Raw genomic sequence first — 21,860 nt, 5'->3', positions numbered from 1 at the left:
TGTAGGCTGCCCCCGTTAGCTGAAAAGTAGTGAATGAAACCCCACTAAATACCCACCGTGTGAAGGATCTGCTGGCACCTGTCTATAATTACTAAGCATCCTCAGACTCGGCCCCATTGAACTCTGGAGGATTAAGCCTCCCAAACCACTCTAGTCTTTTCTGCTCCTCATCACTCATAGGTGGGCCAACCTGGGCTCGAGCAATTGTAATCGGTTGGGCTGGTAGTACACCGGTGTCTGGAGTCCTTGAGCTACCTGCTCTGGAGTACGGGTGGCGGGATTCTGAGCACCTCCCCTGGCCTGAGAAGTGGTTGGTACGGCCAAAATTGAAACTACCTGAACAAGGCTAGTGCATATAGTCAATATCTGGGCCAAAGCCTCCTGAAAGCTTAGAATCATAATGGGCACAACTGGTGCCTAAGCTGGTCCCACCGGCTCGACCACATCTAGTACTTGCTCCTGAGCTGGAGCAATTGGTGGCTCCACCGGTGTTGCTCTAGCTACAGTATGGGTTGTACCTCGACCTCTACCATGGCCCTGGCCTTTAGCGGCCCTAGCTGGTGGTACTGGTGGTCGTCCGCCTGATCCAGTCGCACGTGTCCTCACCATCTGTGAGAGAATAGAATAATAGAATTTTAGTTTCCGGAATACACAAATCTGCAGGACAAGAATACAAGAAAGTGAAGTTTCCTAATGGTTTGGTAGCCTCTCGAAGATAAGTACATAGGTCTTCGTACCGATCCGCAAGAATCTATTAAACCTGCTCATGACTCGTGAGATCAAAGTATCAGAGTTTGTTTTTTTAGTAGTTGTTTTTTTTTAGTTTTACTTGTTGATTTGAGAAACATGGCATCTTGGAATTATGGGAGTTTCGATGTTGGTAATTCTACTGTTGATATTCCTTATTCTTATTGTGGAGGAAACCACCTGTGGCAAAATTGTCAAAATATTGCCGAGAGCGAGTTATGTGCACCAACTCAATCTTATGTGTGGAATGTATGTGATGTTTGTGGTGGTCAAGGTAGTCACTTTTATGGTTGTGCTCGTATTTATCATCCTCCCCCAACCCCTTATTATTATGGTTCTACTTTTTCTTGTGAGGTTAACAAGAATAAAGAACCCGGGGAAGCTGACCTGAAGGAGATCAAAGATATGTTACAGTGCCTCGTGGAACGAAGTAATGAGAAATAACTGCAAATACAAAGGAAATGGGATACTATCCAAAGGCAAGAGGCAACAATTATTAACCTGGAGGCACAAGTGAGTCAATTGGTTGAAGCATTTAATGCTCAATAAGATAATATTGTGGATAGTAGCCAATAAGAGCATGCATTAGATGCAGAAATTGAGGTGCTAATGGAGGAGGTCAGAGTAGAACACCAACAATCTATCAAACTAGAATTTGAGGATGCCGATGTTGTAGAAGAGATACTAGAGTCAATCAAGAACGTTGATGATACATATTTAGTTGACTCTAGTGTCATTGGTATTAAGGATGTTGACAGTCCCAAAGTTCATGTAGTTGAGCGCATTGGTCCACACTCTAAGCATTTTTCCATATTGTGTTTGGATAATGATATGGAAATAGAGTCATCCAAGCCAATTAGGGAGTCAAGGAATGAGGAACAAGGTGGCTACATTCTGGAATTCTTCTTGCCACAAAGTCAGGCAAGAAGTGCAGAATACTACATTATTTTCTTCGGGCAGTTAGATTTATTCCACCACCCTTGGAACATAGTAGAAAACTTGAAGCAAAACTTGGGGGTCAATTCATAAGCCCGAGGTGGAGGCAAAAAGTGATTCGCGTCGTGCCGCGATGTTAAATCAAGCGCTTGTTGAGAGGCAACCCAGCTTTGCTGCTTTCTTTAATTTTTTATTTTTTATTTTTATTATTGTATTATTTTATAGTATTGTTTTTTTAATTTCTCTAGGAGCATGGGAAGCAAAGCTATTGGAAGAATGCAAAAGCAAGTGAGATGGTTAGAATTAAGTGTGGGGTGCCCGCACAAAGAACCAAGTCCGGGAGAAGTCTGAGTACCCCATGAACTGCTAATGCTTCAGCCTTTGGCCTAGCAGGGAGTTTCTTTTACCCTCTTATATTTATGGGTGTGCATTAAGGACAATGCACAATTTTAAGTGTGGGGTGAAGAGAGTGTTTGGGTGTTCCTATGCTATTTTAGTTGTGTTATTTTATGTGTGTTCAAAGAAAAAAAAAAATAGGTAGAAATAATCCCTCTTGGTTTTTCTTATGGCCACGGTTCTTTTCCAAGGAATGACTCTTTGAATCGGTTAGGAATTTGTTTTCTTGTAGGTAGAATTTTCAAAAGGTTTTGGACTTTTCTCGACGATGGACTTCCTAGACAGTTTTCTTGAGGGTTTAAAGTCCAAAATACAATTTTTTTTCTTTCTTTTGAACTAATAATGAAATGGGAGGAACTTGAGTATCTATGCATTTTGACATGTTTTATATCGGGGCTTAGGTCTGGAGTATTTGAACTAAGTACTTTCTTCATGATCTCTATAATTACATGCCTTGAAAATATGTGTGGCTTTCTTTTGACACCGAGGCTCATTTTTTGACTCTTGTGATTAATTCCCGTGTGCTGGAATATTATGATGACTGTGCAAGTTGCTTTAACTCTAGAGTTAGGTCCGGGCAGTCCTAAGTGAGTCATGTGCATTGTGTGAGGTGAGATTTTAGTATACTTCGTGTCATCCTTGCTAGTCTAGAACTTGCCCAGTGTGTGAGTCAAAGCAAAATGATTAAGTCTTGTAAGTTTGGGAAGTCATATAGGCTTTCTTTGATTGACCATTTAGCATATTTTCCTACCAGTGCTAATATTATCCTAAGTCACCCCTTTTGAGCATGTAGACCTTTTCTTTGGCAACCACATTACAAGCCGAACCCCCTTTGTTCTTAATCAAATCTTTTTAAACCTTTACCTCAGAAAGCACTTAAGTATCTAGAAGAGTAAAGAAAGAGAGTGGCTAGCTTTTGAGTGGAACCATAAAAAGACCGACAAGGTGCACTTATGTATAAACAAAAAAAAATACTAGCCGAAAATACCAAATTAAGGAGAGTGAAAAAAAATGAATAACACCTCTCATATATTTGTCGGGGCTAGTGAGTATCTATATGTTGATGTGCTTAATGAAGAAGGGGTTAAATGTTTATGGTTTCATGGCAAGACATTAAAGTGGTCATGAAAAGAAGGTGCTTAGAAGTGAAGTGTAGTGTATTAAAGTGCTTAGAAGGGTCAGTCACTACTTTCTCAAATATATCCTACCCGTCCTTTAGCCTACATTACAACCTATAAAGTCCTACTGAATCCTAGACTTTGCAAGCTTAGATTAATCAAGTCTTACACTACAAGCAAGCATGTGGTATGAACTTGGGTGGCATAAGAATTTCTTTGTGAGAGTGAGCAAATTCTTTCAATATTTGAGCCCTTAGACTATACATGAACTTATATTTGAATGTGTGGACTACTTTCTCTGTGGTTTGTTGGTGAGGGCACATGAATTGTAAAGGATTGGTATAGACCTTGAATTTTGAGTTGGCACAAGGAGCGAGCCATAGTGTGGAATGCATTGGAGTCAAGTTTTGAGGCGAGGAAGTTAGAAAGAGTCACACGAATAGTTTAAATAATCTTGGCATGAGTTTAAAACTTGAGGAAATGTATGAAGAGTGCATATGTTGGGTTCTAAGTGTTGGTATAAACTATTGTCATTTGTGTGATATTTGAGTATTTTTTTTGTTGAAATGTATTTCTTGACATTGTGCTTAATTTTGAAAGTTGATTGAGGATGAGCAAGAGTCTAAGTGTGGGTGGTGATAATATGCGGTATTTACATGTAATCGAATATGTTTTACCCCTACTTTGGTGTGATTTTAGGTGTTTTGAAGGTTGAATGATGACCAATTGAGCTTAATTGTTGGATCTTGTAATATAGGAAGCCAAAAGTGAAGAATAGAGGTGATTTGAGTAATAATGAAGCAAAAAGGCAATTTCTAAAGAAAAGGAAAATCGGACCCAGGGAGTGAAGTAACTTCGAAAAGCATAGGAAAACCTGGAAAAACTCAACTAGACCCTATGTGAAGCACAGCTATAGTACAAGGGCAAATTTACCTGCGTTTTATCTTGAGGGGCAACTTAGTCATTTGGCTTAGGGACATGATATAAAAGCTTCTAACCCTTATTTCAGCCGGATTCTTGGCCTAAGAAGGCAAGGAACACCATTGTTGAAGTAAAGTTGAGCCCGAAAGATCCTCAAGTCCATTCCACAAGATGAATCAAAGAGTTTTTCTCTACTTTTCTATCTTTATTTCTATGAATTTTGGTCAGACAATGGTTTATGTGTTTTTGAGTAATAGTATGAATAGCTAAACCTTTCTTGTAGGGTTTTGATGGAATCAATTATTGGGTAAATTATTGACCATGCTTATTTATAATTAGTCATTTTTATAATATATTTGTTCAACTACGTTTTGCTTGTTGTTAATTGAATGGTCATTGATTAATTGTGCTTATTTATCATGTGTTGCTTGAAAAAGAATACTTGATTAGGTTGTTATTGAACAATGTCACTTCTGAGTAAGTTAAGAGATTAATTACTTGGATTTAAAAGTAGTATTAGAGATAACGAAGCTTTGGCACGATCTTTGTGAGTCGCTTGAATTGTTAGCTAGGTATAGTTTGAGAGAATAATTCTAGAATATTACTGCTTTTGATCGAGAGATAATTGTGGTAACAGGAGAACTCGTGATCAATGGAGAATGAATCGGCATGATTATATTGAAAACGTTAAGCATTCATCCTGATAATTGAGGAAATCATAATCCTAGGCTTTTTTTCTCTTCATTTCACATATTTCTCTTTAGTTGATGATCATATTACTTTAGTATTTTGTTTTAGTTAAGTTGTTTAAAACAAAAATCTTAATCTTTATCACTCAAAAATTGTTTGAACTTATTTTCTTAGTGATATTAAATAGCCATAGCTAAGCCTTAGTTATCTGTGGGATTCGACCCTAGACTCATAAACCAAGTTATATTTGCAGCGACCGCTTATCCTTTTATAGGACTAGAGTTGGGCATGATCACCAGCAATGCCTCATTATTTGCTTCTTCGTCCATTCGTAAGAACCGTAAGGTCGATTATCCTACTTCCACCGGGATTAGAGCTTCTGCACCGTATACGAGAGAGAATGGTTTCTCTCCCGTGCTTAATTTTGTCGTTGTCCGGTACGCCCATAGCACGCCCGGTAACTCTTCGGACCACTTGCCTTTAGCCGCTTCTAACCTCTTTCTGAGGTTTTGAATGATCACCTTATTGGTCGATTCCGCCTACCCATTAGTGCTCGGATGGTATGGTGAAGATGTAATCCTTTTGATTTCCAGGTCTTCAAAAAACTTTGTGACTTTGGAGCCTATATACTGTGGCCCGTTACCACAGGCAATCTCCTTCAGTATTCTAAACCGGCAAATTATGTTTTCCCGCAGAAAGTTGACCAATTCACGTTCACCGATCTTTTGGTAAGGACATGTTTCAACCCATTTAGTGAAGTAATCAGTTAAAATTAAAAAAATCTTACCTTCCGGGGACCCGGTGGCAGTGCCCCAACTATATCCATCCCCTATTTCATGAATGGCCATGGAAATAGTACCGAATACAATTCTTCTAGTTGGTGCACCTACTGTGCATGGCGCTAACACTTGTCGCATTTCTGAATGAATGCCTTTGCGACTTGTTCCATCCGGGGCTAGTAGTATCCTGCCCTAACCAGGTTTAGCAGCAACGAATCTGCGCCATAGTGGTTCCCACAAGCTCCTTCATGGACCTCTCTCATTACACAGTCCTCTTTCGAGGCTCCCAAACATCGGACCTTGGGGGCCAAGAGGTTGTAGCGAGCCGCTTTGGTGCGTAGTGTTGATACCCAATTTTGCCCTCATATTTTTTAAAATATATATATGCTTTCAGAATATCATTTTGCGTTATTATTTCATTTACAAGATTTACACGAGCACTTTTTATAATTTTCCATAATTTTAGAGCTTTTAAATTAATTTTCTTGCATTAAATTACATAAAATTCAGTAATTATCCTTTTAAATTATTTTTGATGACTTAATCATCAAAATTACTATTTTTGCATCCTCATACATGTCTCATAATATTTTTTCACTTCATTTCATATAATTATGTTTACATTTTAAAGCTATTTATTTAATTTTGCAATAATAGCCTATATCCATATACAAAGACTCCTTATTTATATTATTTGTGTTAAAATAGTATTTTATATTTTTACAATGCTAAATAATTATCTTAAATCATTTTAGTGCATAAAAAATATTTTTTTTATTTATTTACTAGCCATTGTTTTTAATAAATTGAGTGTACTTAAGAGCTGGCCCAAGTTTTTAAGCCGATTTTCGGACCAAAAGGCCAAGTACCTTAGCCCAATAGCCCAATAGCCCCACCCCAAACCAAATGAACCATTCGGCACCCGTCTCCATGACCCGCCAAACTCAAATTTTTAATCCGGGTCGTTGATCTTTCAAGACAAACGACCCACATTCATCCTGAAACATCAACGACCCACATTCATCCTCTCCTTTTAAATTAACCTCACCCAAACCCTAACCCTTATTTCACCCGTCCGCCTTCCCCAAATCCTCTCGTACCTTCTCCTCTCTTCACAAACCCTAGTTGCCGCCTCCAGTTCTTTTCCTAATCCAATCCATCCATGGATTCTTACACTGATTTGCTTACCTTTTTGGGATTATATCGTTGTTACTTGCATAAACATGGTAGTACTTAGTACTTGCCCGATTTTGGCAAGTATCAGTCTCCCAAATCAAGAGTGATTGGACCTATTCAGTAATATTGGGACGGTCTTTTGTCCATATACGTCTATGGCAAGATTACACGGGCCCGATTTAACAAGATCTTCGGCCAGTCTGTGATTCCGGTCAAACTAGGGTTTGCCTGATTTTCTCCTAAATTGATTCTAGTCGATTCTGCATGTTCTTCTTTTCTTATTTTGTGTCTGATTGATTATATTTCCTTGTTTGTTTGTTCAATTTCTACTACTATATAAACCCCTCCCATAATCCCCTTTGACAGACGGAATCAATGTTATTATTCTCGTTATTCTCCTCTTTCACTTACTCACTCACTCTGTTACACTCGAATATTTTGTAAAACTGTTGAATTCTGGGCCGGCTGAAAGCCAAGGCCATTAAACGACCTCCTCCGGTGCAAGCACTGCTCGTAGCCCTTCTCGAGGCTCTTGTGAACTTTGAAGCATCGGAGATCTGGGGTTCTTGCTATTACGCTCTTTATTACTCTTTTGATTTTGCTACTGGTTAGTGCTTTTAACTCTCACAATGTTAAATTTCTTTCTTTTCTTCTGTATACCTACATGTGTTTGAATTACATAAGCATGATTTAATTGTGAGTCCCTAATATCGCACTACTGTGATAATGCTCAATACTCTTTGTCATTCTGTGTTAGTTGAACGCATGAGATAGTTTACTGCTTTGTCCTTAGTTTGTATTAGGCTAATATGTGATCTTCACTACGGTTTGCACTTCTATGTTGATCCTTTGTTTTTCTGGAATGAGTTTTGTACCTCCCGCATCTGAATATGCTCAATTTTGAGTATCAGTGCGAGTCCATTTTGATATGAATCTGACTACTATGACCATGTTTTGTTTTTTACAAAATTTTTGCATATTTTGTTTTGGATACCACCCCAACTCTATGGAAGCCACCCCCACTTAAATGAATCCTTTAGTGCTAAGTCCCGTGTCTGTTTGACTGCTCTTTGTGTATTAGTCCCAACTATATGGAATACTCCTTCGAAGTTTGCTCTAAATATGTTTCTTTGTTATCCTGATTTTAAGATAAATACTCTATTTTTTCTATCAACTGTGACATTGCTTCTATGCTAATATGTTTTCCCAGTATGCCTTTAGCTCATTTGCTACCCTAACCTTTCAATAAACATCACAATGTGTGCCCCCCATCATGTCTACATACTGATTAACATGGCACGAGGATGTATACTTAACTTAATTTGGATCTTTAGGTCTCAACTAGTTTAACTTCACGCATCTGTACATGATAACCTATGTATGCCTGTAAGCTTGTTCTTCTCGTAATTCTTTCAATATGAGGCTGTCTATGTAGTACTTTGCTATGTGTGAAATCCTGCAAAACCTACTAGCCTGCTTGACTGGTTGCTCTGTATGCTCAACTTGGTGTATTACTTGATTTTTGTCCCTCTATAACTATCCACTCTCCTTACTTGCTACTCATGCTATTCTGAATTCTCATTCTTAGCCGACTGAAAGCCAAGGCTACCTAGGTTCTATTGTTGGCCTCCCTAGTGTGAGCACTGCTCGGGGTCTAATTGAGACCCTTGTGAACTCTGACACACTAGGGCTTGGTCCTTAGTCACTCCCTCAATCTCAAACTGTTCATATTCACTCTATTTCCCCATGTTATGTGTTGTGTACTTGAATTGGCTGATTTAAATGGTGCAACACTTGGTGTTGTGGCTAAGCGAACTAGTTCTGGACCCCTCTGTAGATCCCTAAGTCATGTATAAAGTGTGGCTCTTTGTTGAAGGCCTGGGTATGATGTGTGAGAACTGTTGAAGGCCTAGGCAATGTTGGGCATTATTTGTTTTATTTGGGCCTATTGTGGGCTTGTTCATTGTTATGTAATACTGTTACTTTTACTCATTATTGGGCCTGTAATAATCTTTGTATAAACAATTGGGGTGTTAGTAAAAAGGGAATGGGTAGAATTTAATATCTATGTGCAAAGTGGGTAGATGACATGCCTATAGGACTTGATAATGTGTTTGCTATATGTGTTGTTCAATTACATGAGCATCGTAGAGATCATGACATTAGGAGAAGCATACACACACACACACACTACTGCTACATGTTTATAGACAGCATGCCTATAGGAAATGAGCACTCTTTCAATTTGCATGACTGCTTTCAACCGTATTAGAAACCTGCCTATAGGAACAAATGAATTTTCCTTCAATTCACTTCAGTTATTCATTAGAAATCATGCCTATAGGATTTTGACCACTTCATTTGCTATTGTACCACGTTGTTCACTAAAAATCTCGTTTATAGGACTAAGTATAAATAAAACAAGCTCTGAAGTACTATGCATTAGAGATCCTGCCTATAGGAAATAATCGCTCGTTATAATTGGTTAATGCTAGACCATTCAAACACTTCTTCATGTACGTCGTATGAATAATTCTGGGACTTTTTCCCTAGCATATTCTGTTATACCCAACTGCGTAGATCACCCAGGCATCACACATATAGAATTGGTAACTTAAAACTCTCAATAATTAGCTTATAATACCCCGCATGATTTTGTCTATAAGTTATATCCTGCATCTGAAATTACCTGCATACTTTGATTCACCTAGAAAGCATGTCTATAGGATTTTGCAGATTCCTAATTGGCATATGTGTTTGCGTGCATTTGCTGCTTAAGTGCGGAGGCAAACTTGAGCCCTCTTTATTGCCATATTTGAAGTCCAATGTGTTTTGTGTGTCGCTTAGTTTTATCATTTTGAGCAGCCTAAGTTTAGGTCTAGAACCACCCTAAATAGAGGTCCAATGCCCTCCTGGACCATAGGTATGGAACGGGTAGTGCACGCATAAGATACAACCTATAATTGAATTAGTGTGCTTTAGGTAACAACTTTAACATAGTAATCGGGTAGCAGGAGATGATAGTCTATGCCCGCTGAATAATATGAGTAACACCCCGTCTTGGGGGAGTTGCGAAGTATTATTTATGTTACACGTGGTGATCCTTTAGGCTAAAAAACTTAGGACCCCCTTCTTCTTTATATGTTGTTATTAGATCTAAATAATTGTATTCCTATATTCGCACTAAGATCTGTATTAATCATGTTGTAATAAAGTTCTTTGACTTCTGAATTCCCTTTGTTTATTTGATTACCTAGCTTAATTGTAATCCACATAATCTTAATTTTGGCTAGGACCCATAGTTGTGGACCTCGAGGAGTGCCTAACACCTTCTCTTTGAGGTAACCTGAGCCCTTACCCGATCTTTGGTAGTGTTGACTAGTAAAGCAGAGTCATTTGCATAATAAGTGCCCTAACGCACCTTAAACTGTTAGGTGGTGACTCTCCTTTTTTAATACCTCCTTAAAAGAGTTGTCACATGTCGAAACCCGATTTCGCGAGAAAAAAGGGGCACGACACGTAGTGCCCGGGACGCCTTCGGGTCTTCGAGCAACTTGCCATGCCGAAGATAATCGATGAACTCATTCCAACAGTCCCAGACTAGGTTGGTTGTATTTACTTAACAATAGTCATCCAAATCCAGCACTGAATGCATAAGTTGAACGACATTACCAGAGTCAAATCCTTTCATCTCTGTGGATGACCCTAAATTGGCCAATGCATCTGCTTCTACATTTTCTTCTCTTGGGATGTGGGTGATCGACCACTCCCTGAACTGTGTGAGCAAAGTTTGAACTTTAATCACGTACTATTGTATGCATTCCTCCTTTGTGTTAAAGATCCCATATACTTTGTTTACTACCAGCTGTGAATCACATTTGATCTCTATGACCTCGGAGCCCAGTCCCTGGGCTAGTTTGAGTCCAGCAATCAATGCCTTATACTCAGCTTCATTGTTAGTTAAAGGAACAGTTTTTATGGCGTGCCTCAGTGTTTCCTATGAAGGCATGATTAGGACCACCCCGAGCCCGGACCCTTTCACATTAGAAGCTCCATCCATGAATAAGGTCCAAACTCCTGATATCATTTCCGACACCATCACCGCTTCTTTAGCAGCCAAGGGTAATAGTCTGGGATTGAAATCGGCCACAAAATCAACCAAAACTTGCGATTTAATCGGAGTCCTCGACTACGAGAGCTAGGGCCAGTTTTTTCGAGGTGCGGGTAATGAGTCTCCGCTCCTGACAAAATTTTGCTACCATAATAGATAAAAAATTGCGTGCATTCATCCTCCGGGACTAGCACGACACTTACCTCTACCTCTAAGATGGCTAAGTATGTTAGCAGTTGTTCACCTTCCCCCCAGCTTTGATAGTAGCGGGGGGCTTGACAGATAACGTTTCAGGTCTTTTAAGGCTTGTTGACATTCTGGACTCCATTCCAAATTGTTCTTCTTCTTCAAAAGAAAGAAGAAGAGATGACATTTTTTTGAGGATCGAGAGATGAATCTGCTTAAAGTGGCCAATCTTTCGGTTAGCCTTTGGACTTCTTTTACGCTTCTCAACTGGTCTGGTATGTCCTCGATGTCTTTGATCTTATCGGGATTTACCTCTATCCCCTTTTGTGAAACCAAGAAACCTAAGAACTTACCGGAACCAACCCCGAACGAGCAGTTTTCAAGGTTGAGCTTCATGTTGTGCTTCATTAGGATATCAAAGGTTTCCTGGAAGTGTTTTAAGTGATCACCTGCATTCAACAACTTGACCAACATGTCATCTATGTATACTTCCATTGTTTTACCTATTTTTATCTCGAACATCTTATTCATGAGCCTCTGATAAGTGGCTCCAGCATTTTTAAGACCGAAGGGCATCACATTATAACAATATGTATCGAGGTTTGTTATGAATGAAGTTTTTTCATGATCTTCTGGGTGCATCTTAATTTGGTTATACCCAGAATAGGCATCGAGGAAACTCATTAACTCGTGCCCGGCCATTGCATCAATCATCTGATCGATGTTTGGCAGTGGGAATGAGTCTTTAGGGCACGCCTTATTTAAGTCTTTATAATCTACGCACATTCGAAACTTGTTATCTTTTTCAAAACTACAACTACATTAGCTAACCACTCGGGATACTTTACCTCCCGGATTGAACCAATGTCAATTAGTCGAGTTACCTCTTCCTTAACAAACCTATTTCTGACCTCGACTATCAGGCATTTCTTTTGCCTTACCGGAGGGATGCTTGGGTCTAGGCTTAGCTTATTCATGGCCACCTCTAGCGGGATACCTATCATATACGAGTGTGACCATGCAAAACAACCAATGTTAACTTTAAGGAAATTAATAAATCCTAACTTGAGTTCGGGATTGAGTCCTGTTCCTACGTGAAATTTTCTCTCCAAGAATTCCTCAAACAAAGCCACTTCCGAGTTTTTTTGCCGTGGATTTGGTCGCATCTGTCTCTTTCGGTACCTGAAAGTACCTCGGTACCTGGTGGGATTCCGATGACTCCCTACCTTTATCATCTTCACTCAGCTCTTGAGCAGGCGTTGGTTCCTGTAATTGCTATTTGTTGGGCTCCTTCCCTTTACTGCTGGAAATTGACATTGCGTTCATTTCTCTTGTTGCCGATTGATCTCCTCTTATTTGCTTGATTCCCTCTTGGGTCGGGAATTTCAGCAGTTGCTGATATATTGATAGTATGGCATTCATTTCATGTAACCATGGTCTACTGAGAATTATGTTATAACCCATGTCGTCATCCACTACTTCAAATAAGGTGGTCTTTGTAACCCCTTTGGTGTTCGTGGGCAGCAGGATCTCTTCTCGGGTTGTCACACTTGCCAAGTTGAACCCGACGAGGAGCTTTGTTGCCGGAATGATGCTTCTGGTTAATTTGGCTTATTCCAGCACTCTCTATTGAATGATGTTGACTGAGCTTCCTGGGTCAACCAAAACACATTTAATCTTGAAATATAGATCATTAAGAGAGATTACCAGGGCTTCATTATGCGGTAGAAGAAGTCCGTCGGCATCTTCCTCCGTGAAGGTAATGTCGTCTTCAACAACTTCTCGGAGTCTCTTGCTATGGGTCACCGATACTTTTGTCTTCTTGGTTGCCGAGAAGGTTACACCATTGATTTCATTCCCTCCGAAAATCATGTTGATAGTCAACCGATGAGGGTCTTCCCCTATCTTCGAGGGTTCTGCGTTGTCCCGACTACAGCCGTAAATATTCTTGGCTCGGTTGCTCAAGAACTCCCTCAGATGGCCGTTCTTCAACAGCGTTGCCACCTCCTCATGTAGATGCGGGCAGTCCCCAGTTTTATGGACATGAGTCCCATGATACTCGCACCATAATTTAGGATCCCTTTGGTTAGGATCAGATCGGATCGGCCTCGGGAATTGTGCCTCTTTGATATTCCTCATCAACGATACCAACTCCATGATGCTAATGTTGAAACTGTAATCTAACAAACTAGGATAAGTGGAATATCGGGTCCCCGATACCTCATTGTCTTGCAATGATCTGTTATTTCGGCCACGGTCAGTTCTCCTTACGGGAGCGAACCTATCCAAGGAGAGGAACCCTTTAGTGTCGCGTCCCTCGACTCTCTCGTAGGGTAGAAATCAACATTTGGAAGATCGCCGGTCTGGGTCAAAATCATCCTTGACCTTATCTCGGTTCTTGTATCGGTCCCGCTCCTTGGTTGATGTCGGGAACCCAAGCTGATCATCTTTTATCCTTATCTTCGATTCATAGCGGTTATGGAAATCTTGGGTTTAGACCCTTAGTGAATGCCTTCGCTGCTCATTCATCTAGCATGGCCAGTAACAACATCCTTTCTTTTTGGAATATGATCACGAACTCGCGCAACAATTTGAACTATCCTTACGCAATTCTAAATATGTCAGCCTTCCGGGCTTGGACCTTCCTGGCCCCATCATGGGCCTTAATGAAAGAATCTGCGAGCATTTCAAAGGAATATATTAAGTGTTCGGGTAGGAGTGAATACTATGTCAAGGCCCCTTTCGTGAGGGTTTCTTCGAATTTTTTCAGTAGAACCGACTCAATCTCATGTTGGGCCAAGTCATTTCCTTTCACTGCCATATAAGTTGTGATGTGCTCTTGAGGATTTGAAGTCTTATCAGACTTTGGTATGTCTGACATCTTGAACCATTTCAGAATCAATTTAGGTATTGCGCTCGGCTTAAACGACAACTGGGTGTACTTCTTCGAATCTGGGCCCTTCAACACTGGTGGTGCGCCTAGAATCTGGTCCATTCGAGCGTGATACTCCTTCGCGTTCTGATCCACCCGCTCATTCATCTCCCTCATGAATCTCATAAGTTTGGTTTTAAGGGGATCATTACTATTGTCATTACCGGATCCGCTGTCGGTACCCCGGCTCCGTTGAAATCGACCTCACCCCTCGGGATATTGTCCTCCATGGACCGGAGTTGCCACGTCTCCCTCGTTACGGGTGACACTAATTGAATCCTCATGTTAAGGTAGATTTTCGTGCGCCTCAATGTTGTGTGTGATGTTGACATCGTTAACTGCCATTTTTAATTTTTTCTATGAAACAAAGAATCAAACAAGTTAGTAATAGATGCAAGGATCAACTCAATTACGCAACTGTTTAAGCCCAACGGTGGGCGCCAAACTGTTTACCCGTAAATCGTAACAGTTTAATTTGTGACATGGTTTATAGACAAGTAAACTGATTTGATCCAAAATGATAAATAAATAAAATTAAAAATAAGACTTAGCGTTAAAATCAACGGAAATAGCAGGCCTGGCTCTGGGAGCAATACTTTCGAGTACAGAAGTAAGAGCAATATCAGACAGAAAGTAAAGTTGTATTATTTAGCTTGAGAATAAAGTATAACATAAGTTTTGCCAGAAATTTCATCTCTCTACAATGGTTGTTGAAGTCACTATTTATAGCTATACCTGGGAAACAAGATCCTAGGATCAAGCCCCTCTTAAATGACAATAAATGGGGTTGTTTACCCTAAAAAATGAATAACAATTGAATTTATATGTGGTTTTAAGGATATACAGATTAATTCAATACAAATGATAAAAACGTTAGATTAAACAGATAAAGGATATAATAAATTGTCAAACCAATTAAAGGGAGTGATCGTGGATTCAGAAACAGCTTAATGTAATGCCTGCCTTCGATTCCGGGCTCACAACAATGAATAACTAATGAACACAAGTAAGAACTTTGAATAACAGAGAAAATAAGAGTATATTGCCTTGATATGCGTATTACAATATGTCCATGAATAATAATCTTTCCCTTTTATATAGTAGGAGAGTTTTATCCTAAGTACAATTCCAAAAAAGGAAAAAAAAATTCATTACGCCGATCACTAATACGAGCTGAGATTCGTGCCGTGATATCCGGTTGGGTAAGGATATCACGGCCCTTTGTTAGTCGTGTGCAGCTACTCGGTGATGCTCTCCGAAGTCTCAACCCTTAAATCGGACCTCAAGGACATGGCCTTAATATCCCCGAGGGCAGGTGTTTGCCCGATCCCTGATACGAGGGGTTCTTCGTTCTGACTCTGATATGTTACGGTAATGTTCCCACTCCGCTCGGCTTACCGGGAATTCGAGTCATGCGACCGGCTCGGTTTTACCCGTATACAACGGCCATTGATGAATGTGTAACGGCAGACCATGAATGCCAAAATTCTCTGCAACGGCTGCCTATTGAATACTAGGGAATATTCTTCATTAAATGCCATCTAGTGACAAATATTTGACCCGCTCTCGTTAATTATGCTCCCTTCGGGGTTAATCCGATACTGGCCGCAACTGTTGTCCCCGATCTTTATTCCTTACTCGATTTTTATCCAAAAACCCATTTCTCCAAAGCTTTGTGTTTATTCATCAAATTTTCAAACTCTCTCAAATGACAATGGCAAAAACATCAAAAACCATTCCTCAACAAGTTGCCTCTTCATCTTCCCAGCCGGCCGCTGGTAATGAAGCGGTCGCCCCAGAGGTGTTGGCCCTCGAAGCGGCTTCTCCTATTGCGGTTGTTAACGAACCAGCCCCCGAGCCTCCTGTTCGATTGCTGACGACTTCAAGGTCGAGAAGCCCTCACGCAAACAAGACTGGGGCGAAAGGGTCTCGAGATATATATGTTCGGTGACCGAGGACATTCTTCCCAAAGTTCGTAAGGACTGCGGTTGGGAAGGCAAAGATGTGGTAGTCCCAGGGCCCGGGGACACCGTTACTACCCGTGTGAAAGGGTACTTAAGTGTTTACACTTATCCCTTTACATCGGGCCTGGTGGACCCGATCGTCCTAGAATTTAGCAAGAGGTATGAAGTGTACCTCGGGCAGATCCATCCATCACTGTGGAGGATCGTGACCCTCTTTCGTTACTTCGTGAACAAGACTAAATCTCGTAGGTTCACGGTCGACCACCTGCTCTGATTATACAGTTCTTGGATGTTTCGAGGGAGATTGATCAAGCTTACACGCCAAGCCAGCAAGGCCCCCTTCTCCAGTATCGACGAAGACCGAGACAGTGGCTGGTAGGGTTGCTTCGTCCGAGTGAAGACCAAGGATTTGATCCCCCCTGAATACATGCCATTCCCTGAGGAATAAAATGCGTCTCGTAAGTACAACTCCTTCATCAAAATTTCTTCTTCTTTTATTTCGATCTTCTTATTTATGTTTGTGGCTGTGCAGTTGTTGCCCGGGTTCTGAATACGGTCCCCCGGTTAAAGGAATGGATCGAGGGCATCTGCACTTAGATGTCCTACTTCGAGCACACGTGGCGTGGACTCTCAAATGGCCGATGGGAAGCCCGTTCTCATGGTAAGGTCTCTTCCCGAATAGCGAATATTACGTCTCCATTTTATATTACACTAATCCCTCTTCTTTATCATTGTAGGTTTGCCTAAGACCACCGAACTTAGGCCTTCGGAAGGGGACGAAGATGTGCCCCCGCACGTTGATCCCTCCGTTGCCGCCACGGAGGGAAAGAAGAAAAGAAAAAGAAAGCCCTCGATCTCCCCGAGCTCCGAGGCAAAGAAACCGAAGAAGCGGGTGCTCCGCAAGCCCAGGAGGGGCTCCAACTCCCGTGTGCCTGCCTCCGACTCCCTCTTTCAGCTTAGGGACGAGCCGTAGGAGGAATCTGTCTTCATAAATCATGGAACGACCACCTATCCCGGGGATTAGGAGGCATCTGAGGGGTGTGAAACTTCTCAGGATATCAGTTGTGCACCGAAGGAAGTGCCCATTACAATTGAGATCTTTGGGACGCCCTCTTATACCGAGTCTATGCTCGAAGAAGCCCAAGCAAGGAAGGAGAAATCTAACGAAGGGGCTTATGGCATGGACGATCCCCTTCGTTCCTTTTTTGATGGCATGGACTCGTCTGTCTTGGAAGACTTTTCTGGGTTAGGCGACCTGGAAGTGCTGAGAAAGGATTCATCTTCAGAGGTCGGAGAGCTAAACCTGAGCCCAAAGTTAGTCAACCAATTTCTCGCCCCAAGTGCGGACCCCGACCATAAAAGGTCGATAATCATCACTGTACCGGAGGATGCCCAGGTTCTTTCTGCTCCCGTGGGAGTAGTGAGCCACCGTCGATGCCTGGTGACCGAAGAAGACCGGGCAAAAATGAACAAGGTGGACGTACCGTGCCTGTTCAATGAGGCGCAGTAGGCACTGAATCGGATAAGGTGTCATTATGCTCTTTCGACCTTTGACTTAGTCCTTGATATTTCTCATGTCTTCTTTCATTTACCCTTTCGCAGGCCTCGATACTCCATCACGAAAGCTTTCTTCGGTACCGGACCAAGGTTAACCAGCTCGAGGCTGAGGTGAAGGAGCTTGCCGAGAAAAGAGACATGTATAAGCTTCTCAGCTAGCAACACGAAAGGGTCATTAAGAATCTCCAGGCCGAGCTGGATGCGGCTAAGAAGGAGCATGCCGACTTGGTCGAAAAGGCAAAGGTTTTCAAAGTTAGCAATGAAGACTTAGCCATGGCGACTAACGACCAAACCTCACAGGTTTAGTAGAAGATTGACCGGATCGACCAACTCCAAGCTGAAATGAATAAGGTCCAAGCCATGGCCAATGTTTGGAGGGGCAAAATGGATCGGCTGGTTTCGGAGAAGGAGACGCACAGACACAGCTGGCATCGGTAGAAGTTCAACTCCGAGTGGCAACAGATAAGGCCGATGTACGGGCTCGACAAAATGAGGACCTTCAAGCTCAATTGGGCTCGACTATTGTTGAACGGGATGCCCTTGGGAAAGAGCTCAAAATAACGAGGTCCAAGTTGGAAGCAACCAGGGCCAATGTTGAAGAGATGGTGGCCCTGTATAGGGATGATGTCAAAGAAGTTGAGGCTCGCCTGAAAACTACCGCCGAGTATGTGAGGCGGCTATCTTAGAGGGAGATCCTCGAAGAGATCCATGCCCGAGGCTTCCAGCTGTCGGTTGTGATCAAGGAGGCGAAAAGGCTCGAGGTCGAGGCCAAGAAGCTGAGTGAACCCGAGGATGAAGAAGGCTCTGAGGGCTCCGACGAACCCGAAGATGAAGAAGGCTCCGACGGCTCTAGTGACAAGGCGGGTTCTGGTGAAGATCAGGCGTATGTGCCGTAGGAATTTTTGTCTTTGTTTTTGCATCTTGTACATTTATTTTGTTGAGACCGTTTTTATTAGCCTTTGTAAAGACATGCTAGAATGTATATATAAAGTTTTTTTTCCCTTTTGGCAATTTTCAAGTCTATTACTTTTAGCATCCTTTTTACAATTGCAAAGATTTCAAATATCTTAGCACGGAATAAAACGTAGTAATAAGTTATTTTTCGGAGGTCCGAACAAGACTTGTCCTCGATGCAAGTTTTGCTTGAAACTTATGGGGGCTTAGAGTGACCAAAAACTTTCCCTAAGATACTTGTTTAAATATTTTTAGACTATAATTTTGCTGAGGGTAACATTTGAACAGGTTTGGAATTTTGTTGAAGGGCTTATGTTTTGATTACGGGATTCGGACGTCTCTGAACCGTTTTTAGGGTGGCCGTAGACTTTTAGGTTTGGGCAATGCCTAATAGGTTTTGTGCCTCCGGGTTTTGAAAACCCGAGCCATCTGAACTTATCCAGGATGGCAGTCCCCAAGTGGGGGTAGCCCTTTGGGCTTGGATAGGGGTGGCCCTTCGGCTCGAAAGTTCTCGGGTAGAAGTAGCCCTTAGGCTCGATACTTTTAAGAAGCAAAAAATGTTTGTTAGCAAAGTAGAAACTTTCTTTCATTTCTGTGCATAACGTACAAGATTGTATAAAAGCTCGTATAGCAGCCGGTGTAACCTACTCGGGCACAGTTCATTTGATCGTTTGTCACTTACAATGAATCCTAACCACCGAGCCTAGACTATTCGAGCACAGAGTTTCCTTCCTTGCTAAAAATCATGACCTGAGGGTGATGGCCCCCAGTATTCGAGGTCGATCTTCGAGTGGACTCGGATACTGTATGCGACCATTGACTCCGATTTAACACCGGTCTTCGACTCTAAGTTAGCACGATTTATTGTTGCCACGTTATAAACCTTGCCGAAAAACCCATTTGGGACAAAACCGGTACAAGGCAAAAAGAGTGCAACGCGTGCTTTCAGGCCTAATCAGCTGCATTCCAGTTGTTTGGTAGCTGTGTGTCGTTTCCCTCTTCAAGTTTGTACGAACCTTTACTCTTCTTAATACCAAGTCCCCGATGTTGAAATGTCGGAGGTTGGTTCTTCGGTTGTAATATCTTTCTATCCGTTGTTTTTGGGCAGCTAGCCGGACTAGAGTGGCCTAGCATCTCTCATCCAGTAGTTCTAGGCTCGTGCTCATGGCCTCGCCATTAGATTCTTTGGTTGCATACCAGAATCTGAGGCTCGATTCTCCCACCTCGACCGATATTAGTGGTTCAACGCCGTAGGCCAACGAAAATGGGGTGGCCCCGGTACTGGATTTTGAGGTTGTGTGATATGCCCACAAGACTTCGGGCATGATTTCCTTCCATTTTCCTTTGGCATCGGCCAACCTTTTCTTAAAGTTTTGAAGGATTGTTTTGTTCAACTCCGCCTGCCCGTTCCCACTAGGGTGATAGGGTGTTGACAAGATCTTCTTGATCTTATGGTCCTCGAAATATTTGCTTACTTTGCTGCCGATGAACTGCTTCCCGTTATCACATACTATCTCGGCGGGTATACCGAACCGGCATATGATGTGGTCCTAAATGAAGTCTATGACTTCTTTTTCCCGGACTTTCTCGAACGCTTGAGCTTCAACCCATTTAGAGAAATAGTCTATCATAAATAGTAAAAATCGAGCCTTACCGGGTGCCCATGGTAGGGGACCGACGATGTCCATTCCCCACTTTATGAACGGCCAAGGCGATAGGACCGAGTGTAGTAACTCCCCGGGCTGATGGATCATTGGTGTGTGCCTCTGACATCCGTCACATTTTTGCAATAACTCCTTCACATCTTTCTCCATATCGATCCAGTAATAGTCGGCTCTGATTATCTTACGAACTAACGATTCTGCCCCCGAATGGTTTTCGCAGGTGTCTTCGTGAACTTCCCTCAAAACATATTCGGTGTCTTCCCGGCCCCAAGCATATGGCGAGTGGGCTATTGAATATTTTTCTGAATAGAGTATTATCTTCGGACAGGCTAAACCTGGCCGCCTTCGTGCGCAGAGTTCTCGATTCTTTGGGATCCGAGGGCAGCTTCCCAGTCTTCAAGTAATCTATATACTTGTTTCTCCAGTCCTAGGTTAAAATTGTCGAGTTTATCTTGGTATGGCCTTCTTCCACTACCGATTTCATGAGTTATACGACCGTTCCCGAGCTGAATTCATCGTCATCAACCGATGACCCCAAGTTAGCCAGAGCATCGGCTTCACTATTTTGATCCCGGGGCACGTGTTGTAGAGTCCATTCCTTGAATCGATGTAGCATTACCTGTAGTTTATCCAAGTATCTTCGCATTCGTTCCTCTTTTACTTCGAGCATACAGAACTTCTTTGGGATCGACTTCGGAGCTGCGCTCGGAGGGAAAGGCTTTTGGACAAATTTCTTGGAATCCAGGACCTTCAGTATCGCTAGTGCTCATGGGATTTAATCGACCCTGGAATTATAGATCTCTACTTTTTTGTTATTGGATTCGATTTTATTTTCTCCCGATTCCACCCGTTTTGTCAGTTCCTCAAGCATCTTTATTATCTCGGGGTTGGTCTCGGGTTTTGCTTCACCCGACCTTTCTGTGGTCGGTTCATTTCTGCGAGCGTTTTCCTGGGATGGTTCAGGCTCAACTCTGCTGGGGGCGCGACTTTAGTTCTGCAACTGCGCTATTGCTGCCTGTTGAGCCTGTAACATTTCGAAGATCACCTACAAGTTGATCCCATCACCTTCGCCGTCGTGTGTACTCTGGGCTATCGACCGGGCCCCCCGCGAATGTTGTTTTCGAGGTCAGTAGGCAAGTTTGCTTCGATAGCTACGTGTGAGTTAGCATCGATTGGATCCGCGACTGAGACTCCGTTAGGGTCAACATGGGGCACCTCGTTGTTGTTCTCGCCATGGTGGTCGGACGCAGCATCAACGTTCAAATGGGCAGATTGGGAGTTTGACATTTTTAATTTGACCTGAAATTAAACGCTAAAAAATAAGTGTAAGATAGAGTGTGTTATGGAAATTTGTATCAAATTGCCACTATTATCCTTATCCCCACAGTGGGCGCCAAACTGTTTACCCTAAAAAACAGATAACAATTGAATTTATATGCGGTTTTAAGGATATGCGGATCAATTCAATATAAATGATAAATAACGTTAGATTAAACAGACAAAAGATGTAATAAATTATCAAACCAATTAAGAGGAGCGATCCCGAACTCAGTAACAACTTAATATACTGTCTGCCTTCGATCCCGGACTCAAACAATGAAGAACTGATGAACACAAGTAAGAACTTTGAATAACAGAGAAAATAAGAGTATATTGCCTTGATATGCGTGTTACAATGTGTCCATGAATAATAATCTTTCCCATTTATATAGTAAGGGAGTTTTACCCT

The sequence above is a fragment of the Nicotiana tomentosiformis genome, chromosome 6 (assembly GCF_000390325.3).
Source record: "Nicotiana tomentosiformis chromosome 6, ASM39032v3, whole genome shotgun sequence".
In the NCBI taxonomy this organism is placed as follows: Eukaryota; Viridiplantae; Streptophyta; class Magnoliopsida; order Solanales; family Solanaceae; genus Nicotiana; species Nicotiana tomentosiformis.
This window is presented reverse-complemented; position numbering follows the sequence as displayed.